This window comes from Gossypium raimondii, chromosome 3 (assembly GCF_025698545.1).
Source record: "Gossypium raimondii isolate GPD5lz chromosome 3, ASM2569854v1, whole genome shotgun sequence".
Classification (NCBI taxonomy): domain Eukaryota; kingdom Viridiplantae; phylum Streptophyta; class Magnoliopsida; order Malvales; family Malvaceae; genus Gossypium; species Gossypium raimondii.
Window position 1 is genome coordinate 13,855,028 of NC_068567.1, and position 11,550 is coordinate 13,866,577.

The 11,550-nt window shown below is 37.0% G+C and overlaps 1 non-coding gene across 1 annotated transcript; it reads right to left on the minus strand.

The window, feature by feature from the left end:
• Nucleotides 1-10,863: 10,863 nt before the first annotated feature.
• Nucleotides 10,864-10,970, minus strand: LOC128040186 (small nucleolar RNA R71). Its single transcript, XR_008194844.1, has one exon. It is a non-coding gene; the product is annotated as a small nucleolar RNA R71 (small nucleolar RNA).
• Between the last annotated feature and the right edge of the window lie 580 nt (nt 10,971-11,550).

Consider the following 11,550-nt stretch of genomic DNA (forward strand, 5'->3'; position numbering starts at 1 on the left):
TATTACTAAACTTGATAAGATCTAAAACAAGTTCTAGAGTAATTGATAGTCGATAACAAGAATCACACATGAATGAATAATAACCTCTCAAGTTGGCATGGATGTCCCAACTTACGCTCTAGGCTCAAATTCCTCACAAGGACCACATAATTGATCAATTAAGCAGATTAAAATTTTCTATTATTAACCAAAATCAGTCAATTGAAAAAAAAATTTACCCGACCAATCGACATACAACCACCCCAATCAACTTGAATTCATGAAATACATCTTCATTCTTTTATTTTAATATTTTCCTAAAGAAAATTTAACAAGTCTTATTCATGAAAGTTGCTAAAAACAAAACAAGCATTAAATACGTTAGAAAATCAATGAATTGATTCTCCCCCATACTTAATGTTTGCATTGCCCCTAATGCAAAAGAGAATTAAAATTAAAAATTTACTTAATGGAAAGAAACAATAATAACAGAAAAGATAAAAGAAAATTTCCCTGAATATGTGGGTTGCCTCCCACAAGCGCCTTTGTTTTTAAGTCGTTGGCTCGACATTGCAATTCCTCATGGATCCTCAAGATTGATCTCCTCCATCCAAGCTGCTCGCTCCCCTTCATAAAAATGTTTCAACCTGTGACCATTTACTTTGAAAATTTTATTAGTATCGAGGCTCCGAATTTTGACTGCCCCATGATGATGCACCTCGGTTATTATAAACGGTCCAAGCCATCTTGATTTCAACTTACCGGGAAATAGTTTAAGCTTAGAATTAAATAATAATACCTTTTCCCCTACCTTGAATTCTTTGCGAACCAGCTTTGAGTCACAAAATGCCTTCGACTTACCTTTGTAGATGACCGAATTGTCATAGGCCTCCAAGCGCAACTCCTCCAATTCTTGCAGCTTCAACTTGCGCTCTTCCCCTGCCAAACTATAATCCAGATTGCATTGCTTAACAGCCCAAAATGTCCTATGTTCAAGCTCTATGGGAAGATGACACGCCTTCCCAAAAACAACCCTATAAGCCGACATCCCTATTGGCGTTTTGTAAGCTGTTCGAACAGCCCACATTGCTTCATCTAACCGTTGGCTCCAATCTTTCCTATTAGGCTTCACAATTTACTCTCAAATTCCCTTAATTTCCTTGTTACTACTCTCGGCTTGCCTATTGGTTTGAGGGTGATAAGTTGTCGACACTTTGTGGGTGACACCAAATTGTGCAAATAAAGCTTTCAAGGTTCTATTATAGAAATGTGTTCCCTTGTCACTGATTATAGCCCTTGGTACCCCATATCTATTTAAAATGTTGGTCTTAAGAAGTTTCACGACAGTTCTAGCATCCGGCCCTAGTTGGAAATGCTTTTACCCATTTCGACAAGTAATCAACACACACAAGAATGTATAGATAACCGAAAGAAGAAGGAAAAATGGCCCATAAAATCAATACCCTATACATCAAATATATCACAAACATAGAAATTATGTAATCGCATTTGATTTCTGCTACTTAAATTGTCAGTTTTTTGACATGATGTGCAATTTTTACAAAATGCATATGAATCTTTATGAATGGTTGGCCAAAATAACCCACACTCAAGTATTTTATGAGCTGTTCTCTTAGGCCCAAAATGTCCTCCACCCTCTCGAGAAAGACAAAAATTAAGCACTGAATCTATCTCACTATCATCGACACAACGCCTAATTATTTGGTCACTACAAAATCGCCAAAGGTATGTCTCTTCCCATAAGTAAAATCGGGCTTGACTTCTAATTTTTTCTCTTAAATGTCTAGGTGCATTCGTAGGGAACTCTTTAGTCACTAAGTAGTTCACTATGTCGGCATACCATGGCAAAACACTAGACACACTATAAAGTCTCTCATCGGGAAATAAATCACTTGGCTCATTCCTCAAAATTCTAGTTTCTATCATACTCAAATGATCGGCCACAAGGTTCTCTTTACCTTTCTTATCTTTAATTTCCAGGTCAAATTCCTGCAGCAGCAAAATCCATCTAATCAATCTAGGCTTGGCTTCTTTTTTATGCAACAAATATTTAAGAGCACTATGGTCAGAAAATACAACAACTTTGACTCCTAACAAATATGCTCTAAATTTTTCTAAGGCAAGAACTATGGCATAGAGCTCTTACTCAGTCGTGGTGTAATTGCATTGAGCTGGGTTTAATAGCTCGCTAGCATACCTAATAATATAAGACTCTCTACCATTTCTTTGCCCAAGTGCCGCACCAACAGCCCTATCACTAGCATCACATAAAATTTCGAAGGGTAATGCATAATTCGGTCCTTGAATGATAGGAGTCGTGATTAATTTCAATTTCAATTCATCAAAAGATTTTTTGCAATTCTCATTAAATTCAAATGCGACATCCTTACGTAGCAATGCACACAAAGATGATGATATTTGCAAAAAAATTCTTAATGAACCGACGGTAAAAACCTACATGTCCCAAGAAGGATCGAATTCCTTTCACAGTAATTGGATAAGGAAGATTTTTAATTACCTCGACTTTGGCTTGGTCGACTTCTAATCCTTTAACTGAGATGACATGTCCCAACACTACACCTTTCTCAACCATGAGATGGCATTTCTCAAAATTCAATATCAAATTAGTCTCAATGCAACGTCTAAGAACTAACACAAGATGATGCAAACATTGATCAAATGAATCACCATAAACAGTAAAGTCATCCATGAACACCTCCATTAAATGTGAAATAAAATCTGAAAATATGCTCATTATACCTCTTTGAAAAGTGGCTGGTGCGTTGTACAATCCGAAAGGCATTCTCTTAAAGGAGTAAGTTCCAAACGGGCAAGTGAAGGTGGTTTTCTCTTGATCCTCAGGTGCGATGGGTACCTGTAGATAACCTGAATAGCCATCTAAAAAACAAAAATGTGAGCGACCAGATAACCTTTCTAACATTTGATCCATGAATGGGAGGGGGTAGTGGTATTTTTTAGTGGCTTTATTCAGCTTCCTATAATCTATACAAACCCGCCAACTGTTCTACACCCTTGTAGGAATTTCCAACCCTTCTTCGTTGGTAACTATTGTGATTCCTCCCTTCTTAGGTACAACATGAATTGGACTTACCCATTTTGAATCGGCTATAGGATAAATGACATCAGCTTCCAACCATTTTAGAATTTCAGTCTTAACTACCTCCATCATTGGTGGATTCAATCGGCGTTGGGGGTCTCTTTTGGGGACTGAATCTGGTTCTAAGGCTATCTTGTGAGTACATAAAGTCGTACTGAGGCCCCGAATATCGGCTAGTGTCCAACCGAAGGCTTCTTTATGCTCCCTAAGAACTCTAAGCAGCTTAGATTCTTGCATCTCGATTAAAGCATTCGACACTATCAATGGTAAAGTTTGATTTTCCCCCAAATAAATGTACTTCAAATTTTCGGGCAGCTTTTTTAACTCCAATTTAGGTGGTGAAATCAATGAAGGAACTTGCTTACCAGTCGCCGTAAGGTCAGGGAGGATCGACTTGAATCGTGTCAATTTGGGCGAGTCTAATGCACAAACTGAGTCAATTAAAGAATCAGAAACGATAAATTCTTGCTCATCAATATCAAAAATGCTCTTAGCCAGAACGCTTTTCAACTCGTCCTCATCCCCTAATTCATAGATATCTTGAACAAAATTGTCAATCACATCAAGAGTAAATACGGAATTAATATCAGCGGGATATCTCATAGCATCAAATATATTAAATTTAATTATCTCACCATCAAATTCCATAGTTAAATTCCCTTTATGCACATCAATTTTCGTTCTAGCTATCTTAAGAGAAGGTATTCCTAAGAGTAAGGGCACATCAATTGAATTATCATTAGGTCCCATTTCTAAAACATAAAAATCAGCTGGAAAGACTAACTCATTTACTTGCACTAGAACATCTTCTAAAACACCATCAGGGTAGGCATTACTCCTATCTGCAAGTTGAATTATCAGTCCTGTGCCTTTTAATGCACCTAATTGAACCCTATCGTAGATACTCCTAGGCATGACATTTACAGAAGCTCCCAAATCAAGCATAGCTCTATCAAGTTTAAGGTCTCCTATCTTACAAGGTATCGAAAACATTCCCGGATCTTTGCATTTAGTTGGGTGTTTCTTTTGAAATACTGCAGAGACATTTTTGCCTAAGCTAATTTTTTCATTTCCAATTAATTTCCTTTTAGATGTGCATAATTCTTTCAAAAACTTAGCATATCTAGGCACTTGTTTTATTGCATCAATCAATGGAATATTAACTTGTACCTTGCGGAAAGTCTCTAGAATTTCGGCATTGACGTCGTCTGACTTTTCCCTGTGGAAATGGCGCCTTCAGCACATAAGACCGATGTTGATTATTAGCGTTCTGACTTGCCTGTGCTCGAAGCTCCGGAACCCTCGTTTCTTGTTCAAAATTTGCTGCATCATATGAAGCAGTGGGCTGTTGTAAACGTGATTTCCCTGCTTCCTTTGGTGCTGCTTGCAACGGTTGTAAATCAGCCTTTGGGAAGGCTAAATTTTCCCCTTCAATATCACTAAATCGGACCTTTTGTACCTCAGTGTCGTCTTCCTTGTCGCTATTTTGGACCTTCTTTAGTATCGATCTCAACTCCTTCCCACTTCGCAAGGTTATAACACTGACATTATCCCTCGGATTTGCCACGGGCTGTGATGGTAACCGATTATTTACCTGTGCTTGCAAGTTCCCAAGATTTACGTCGGTCGACGAGGCTCTCGTTTGCAACTGCTTCACTGTCGATTCCAAAGACTGAAACCTTCCATCGGTTTCCTTCTTCTGGTTAGCCATCATCTTCATCATTTGTTCAAGCATGGTATGGGTCTTGGCTTCGGCACTCAGGTTTTGATGGGTTGGTTGTGACATATTATATGGTTGGGAATTTTGCTGCTCAAATCCTTGAGGCGTAGCTCGGTTTTGATATCTAAGATTAGGGTGATCTCTCCATCCCTCATTATAAGTAGCCGAGTATGGATCATACCTCCTCTGATTTAGAAAGACAATGTTAGCTTCCCCTTCCTGTAAAACAACAAATGCCACATAGTGAAGCTTTCGCAGTACCTGCAGTCATCAACTTACTTACCATAGCCGTTAAATTAGCTAATTGAGCCTCCATCATACTCGACTGGCCCTCATCCATTTGTTTACCCAAGTCGGACCTCCTGAGACCGAATTGTTGTGTATTTTGCGCCATATTAGCGATCAAATTTCGGGCTTGCTCAGGAGTTTTATCAACCAATGCACCTCCACTCGCGGCATCAATCATTCCTCGATCTTGTGGCGTCAGACCTTCATAAAAATATTGCACTAAAAGCCGCTCGCTAAGCTGATGCTGTGGACAAATCGGACATAGCCGTTTAAATCTTTCTCAGTACTTATATAGTGACTCACCTACCAGTTGCTTAATTCCACAAATTTCTTTCCTAATCGACCCTATCCTTGATGCCGGAAAATACTTCTCAAGGAAAGCCTTATATAACCCTGTCGAAGTTGTGAATGACCCTGGCGGCATGTAAAATAACCAGTCCTTCGCCAAACCTTGTAACGAGAAAGGGAAGGCTCAGAGCTTGATTTGTTCCTCTTCAATGCCATCTGGCTGCATAGTTGAACAAGTAATTAAAAATTCATTAATATGACGGTAAGGGTCCTCACCTGGTAGTCCATTGAATTTCGGTAACAAATTCAGAAATCCCGAATTGAGTTTTAATGGCCTATCAAGGGTGGGATAAGTGATAGATTGTGGTTGTACAGCCAAGTTAGGCGTGGCCAATTGCTTCAAGGTCTGGTTGGCCATGTTGATATCCTCTGAAACGTTATGCTCAACGTGGAGGTTGGGATATTCGGCTTGCTGATCGGTAATGTTAACAGGGTCTTTTGATGTTCGGCGTCCGCTCCTTAATAACATATACTATAGGGTCTAATCTACCTGCATAGACAAAAACAAGAAAACAAAATAAGTTCTGCAAATCAAATAGATTTGACTACGTCGGTTCACCAGCAACGACGCCAAAATTTGATAGTTGTCGTTATGACCACCAGATTAAATCCGTTATTTAACCAACATTAACTAGTAATATAGGGTAAATAGGGAATCATCCCACGAAGAAGCTCGCTTTAAATCTATTTGAAGGGAATTGTAACTAAGGTAATATAAAATGCAGACAAGAAAGAAAAATGGGGGGGTTTGCTAATAATGATCTATAGTAACGAATAAATTGTAGCTTAAATTGTGATTGCTGAAAAATTGTCAAATTAAAGAGAAAGAATGCTTAGTTATTGACGCCTTAATCCACCAAGCACAAGTCCTTCGCGAACTTAAATTATTTTAGCAGTCCAATCTAGCAACAAGGCTGAAAATTCACTTACGAAGTGAATTCCTACCCCAAGTAAATTTAAATTCAATTAGAGAACATTCGTAATTGAAGTCCTACCTTTAATTATTCTTTGTTGACTAATTAAAAGTGCATTCAGAATTTTAGAGACTTCACCTTGTGTTAATTAAAGAAAATCCTCCAGCGGCTTCCAAAATTAAATCCGTAGTTGCTTCAATTAGCGGAATGCCAATTAATCATCACCGGTTCTAAATGTAATTAAGAAATTTGATTACTCAATTGCACTTAGATGATTATGAGAAAAGTCCTAAATTAAGTAGGTGATCAATCTAATTGATATAGAAAAATTCCTTGAACGATAAAACAAGCAACTCAAGAATGCCAAATCCAAAGTTAAACAAAATAAATCTTCAAATACCTTGTGCTAGGTTTCATAAGTGTCTAACTAAGCTTGAATATTCTAACCACTCATAGCAATTGAAACGAAACAAGAATCACTTGCAAACAACATAAATTACAAACTGAATCTTGGAGAAGAAAATTCCTCAAATCGTCGAGCTTCCCTTCTTTTGATTAGCTCAAATTTTGGGCTGCTACTTCAACTGCTTGGTCGGCTTTTGCTGGTTCAATTTGAGGTTTTCCTTTGCTCGAGTGCCACGCCCTTCTGCTGCTGTATATTTTTTTTCTCTCCCCTTTTCAACTGCTGGTCATCTCTATTTATGGAATAATAACCTCCAACAATTCAAAATTAAATTTGATCTTATCCCCATTTTTCTAGCTGAACCCGTCGCATAAAAATAGCTTCAGCTTAGTAGAGTTTAACTTTAAATTGAACTCTTCAAGGCTGATTTGATTTCCTAGAATCAATTGGAGTCAGCCACCGCTAGCAAGAAGGAAATTTGGAGAATTAAAAATAATTCTCCTTGCCAACCGTTTGTACATTCGGCGTGCTACTTTTCTATTGGACCGAATTTTGTCCCAATATTAATTTAATTCCTTCAACCAGCATATGATCGTCATTCAGCAGCTTATTCATGTAGATTAAACTCCAAATTGAGCCCATACGGACATCCAAATGTCCCTCACCTGCACATGACTTAAAAATTTTAACATTAAATTATTGAATTGGAGCAAAAATACATTATTTCGGCATGGGATGTTCTTGTTGTAATTTAGACTAATTTAAAATTCAATTACACAAAATTTAATCAATAATTTAAATAATTTAGTTGGATAAATTAAGCTCAAAATTGAACTTAACAACTGGACTCGTTCGTTAGCTTAGTTAATATACACCGCGGTGCTTCCTGTAGGTTATCTCTGTCTGTATTGGTCCAATATTCATCGTGCCATTCTATTCATCTGCAATTGTGTATCTCCCTGAACGTGCCTTTTTGGCTTGCCTTAACAGCCGACAATTCTTTCCGCAGATCATAGCTATTAATTGTTTGTAGTACCATATAACCACACAACCAGTTTAATTTTTGCTTAACATTCTTGCTTCATGAAAAGGTTGAGAATTGCGGTTCATACTCATCGCTCATTATGTTTCTGCCCATCTCATCGATCAAGAATAGCTTTTCAGGAGTTCTTGAGGTGATGATTGGCAAATAATTTTTAACTACCTCACTTGGATTCTAAATTTACGACATTTTCAATTTTTCCATCTGTTTGTAGATAGTTTCATTGAATGGCTATTGTAATGACTGAACATTCCGAGATGCCTGCAGCTCGATGCCTATGCTCATCAGTTGTCCAGCTTTATTGAGGCTTGCTATTTGACGATAGGTCCTATATATATATATTTCTAATTATGATAAGCATTTGAAAAATTCCTAGACCATCGAATTCCTGAGGTGCATGGTTTATGACGAAGGACATGCAAAGGATAGTCAATTCAGGTTTATTAGCCAGGACTACTGGTTTCTCTTTATTTTTCTATGTGAATTCTTGAATTGACAGACATTCTTCCACTAGATCAGCTATGACTACTATTGTCTCCATTGGTTGGTCTCTGTTGTGCTACTTTTCTGTTCTAGACTTATTGGAAGAACTCAAAATTCCTGGAATAATGAGTTCTATGCCTATTTGATTCTTTGGTTCACTGGCCATTTCCCCTACTAGATCTATACCTTCTTCTGTTGTTGTTTTGTTCATCTTATCTGAATATTTTTCTGTCTGCTCAAACGAATAACAATTTAGGAACTAGTTTAGGAGTTCCTTTCACTCACAAGCATCTTTAATAACATTCTCTCCTTTGCTCAATTCTAGCCTTGGCACATCTTGATGCCTTTATTAGAGTATACTAATGTGATTGTTATCATATTGGGAAAGAGATGGGGTTTCTCCTCAAACTTGACTTAGTTCTAGAATTAATAATTGTTGGTTCTCCTATATCTCCCAGTCTTCATAGAATCCCTCTTCGTAAATATTGGCATCGTAATGTAAGTCTTCATCTGACCATATATAATCGAAACTATCCATTCTCCTGTTGACCGGTCTACTTTATCTACGATGTCTGTAATTCTAATTTGGAATGAGCACTAAGGGGTTCCTAAGAAAAATAGATAAGTAATAGTGAAGTTAGTTAGTTGAATAATTTAAAGATCATATCTTTAACCTAAAAATTTCCTAATTAGTCTATTTTGAAGTGTAAAAATTAAAATTAAACTAGTGATGTTGCCTACCAGGTAACGACACCAACAAATTGATCGCCTCCAGACGTACTAACATCCAGAGTGTGAATACTACAATAGAATATATATATGTAAATGGGGTGGTATCCAAAAGTATACGAGTCCAGTTGTAATATAGTTACAACGGAGTAGGTGAGTACTCCAAGGATCGTACCCAAGGGAGGCAAGTGCTAGATCAAATTTAACCTGAACACTTAAAGATCTAATTAGTACTCCAAATCAATTATAGTATGAAAACATAATAAAATGATTTGTTTTAAAGATTTCTAAAATAATAAATATAATAACATAAAGAAATAAAATTCAAGAGATCGAAGAGTAAAATAAATCAAATCTGATTATGGGTAATTAGCTTGCTTTGGTAATCTCTATCAACTGTCGCTTTGAGTTCCTCCTCAATCAACTAGTCACTATCCCAACAGGATCTTCCAATATTCCAATTGAATAACAAGTTGATAACGACTACTTATCTTTCGACCTTATAGTCCAGACCAGTTTGAGGTGAAGGTGTTTACGGATAGGCTATACTAATTTTGGGTTATTTCCCACCTTGATGACTTCCTAGGGTTGTCAGACCTAGGGTTTTAGGTTCTTCCTTTCCCAAATAGCTGATCCATTGAGTAACCCTACAAAACAATTAACAGAACATACCACCACTCACTAATCCCCCATAGAAGGATTAGTTCCTCATGGTTTTCATAAATAATATAAAAACAATATTAAGATAGAACATGAAGAATGAATCGAAGTATAGAGTTTAAGGAAATGCTTGATTTGTATTAAGAGTGAATTGAATCCAGGAGTTTGATTATCTTCCACAAATCAGATCTCTTGAAATAAACAAAGAACAACTTGAAAATATATCTAAAACCTAAGAAGAAAGAAAAGCTGAACTGAAATTAAAAGTATAAATCTAAACTAAGTAATTGGTGACTAAAACATGTGACAAAAGAGCCTATTTATAGATTTCAAGTGGTCGTCATCTTTAACCCTAGGTTAGCTGATGTTCCTAAGCTGTAAGTTTGATTGTACAGACCAAAATGCCCCCTAGCTTGTGTTTAATTCTCTTCTAGAGTCAATTTCGTGACACAACTCTTTGGTTATCTTTAGAGGTATGTCGCGACACCCTTAGCCTGTGTCGCAAAATCCTAGGCAGTCTTGTGATTTCTCCATTCTGCTCCCTATGTTCCAACATTTAGCATTTTGTCTTGCGACATAGTGACTAATATTAGTTTATTACGCCTTATAATGGTCTCCTAAAGACTTACAAAGTTTATTAGCTCACCCTTAGGCTTCATTCGGCCCTTAAGGTTAATAAAAGACTTAATTTGCACATTTTATTAACTTTAGGAAAACTTGCAAAAACATAATTAAAACCTAATGAAAATGCTTTCTTTCAAGCTCTTAAAGTGCAGAAATTAGTTTATTCTGTTACACTGAATTATTACAGATCAGCTATCCAATCTAGAAATGGTTCAAAAAAATCACAATGCAATCCATCACAACAAATAACTTCAATATCAAACCGGCCATGATCCAAGTGATCCAAAATAATCTACAGTTTAATGGCACAATGATGGAGGATCTAAAAAATAATCTAAAAAGGTTCCTTCAGCTTTGTGGCAGATTTAAATATAACGGGGTCATCGATGACACTATTCATCTATGACTTTTCCCTTCTCCTTGATTGATAGCGTGTTTACTTGGTTAGACTCACATGCTCCAGGATTGATCACAACTTGGAATGGTCTTACGGAAAAATATCTGTAGAAGTTCTTTCCTATTAGCAAAATAGTCCAATTGAGGAGAGAGATTGCCACATTTAAACAGCTAGAAGGAGAAATCTTTCACGAAGCCTGGGAGCATTTTAAAATGCTGATACAAAGGTGCCCATACCATCATTTACCAAATTTGTTGAGATTGCACATGTTTGATAATGGGTTGGATGCATATGCACGTTCAAAATAAGATAGAACCACAGGAGAAGCGCTGATGAATAGGACATACGAGGATTTGTATGACCTAATTGAAAACATGGCGATTAATTCCTGCACTGGCCAAACAAAAGATTTACTTACGTCAGCAATCTATGGTAAAAGCTATCTAGGAACACAATAGATACTAACAGATTTTGGATAGACTTAATCGTATAGAATCCTCATCCAGTGTGTCATCAATATGTCGAGGAAATAAACCTCTCCTCCATTCTCTCAATAACCCAACCGAGAATGTGAACTACATTAGGAATAGGGGTGGAAACCTTTCTTCAAATACATAAAATCTGTAACGCCCTAAAATTTTATCCAAGAATTATTGGGCCTTGAGAAAGGGAACAGTTAAGAAACTGTGCACAAAAGTATGTTTGCTTTAGTGGTTAAGGGTCCTGAGAGGAGTTGAAAAAGTCTTGGGTTCATACCTGGGCTTTAGCAAAAAATTTTGTTTTAAGTGGATGAGCCCTGGATGCTTGGATGTTGGCCTTTTAAA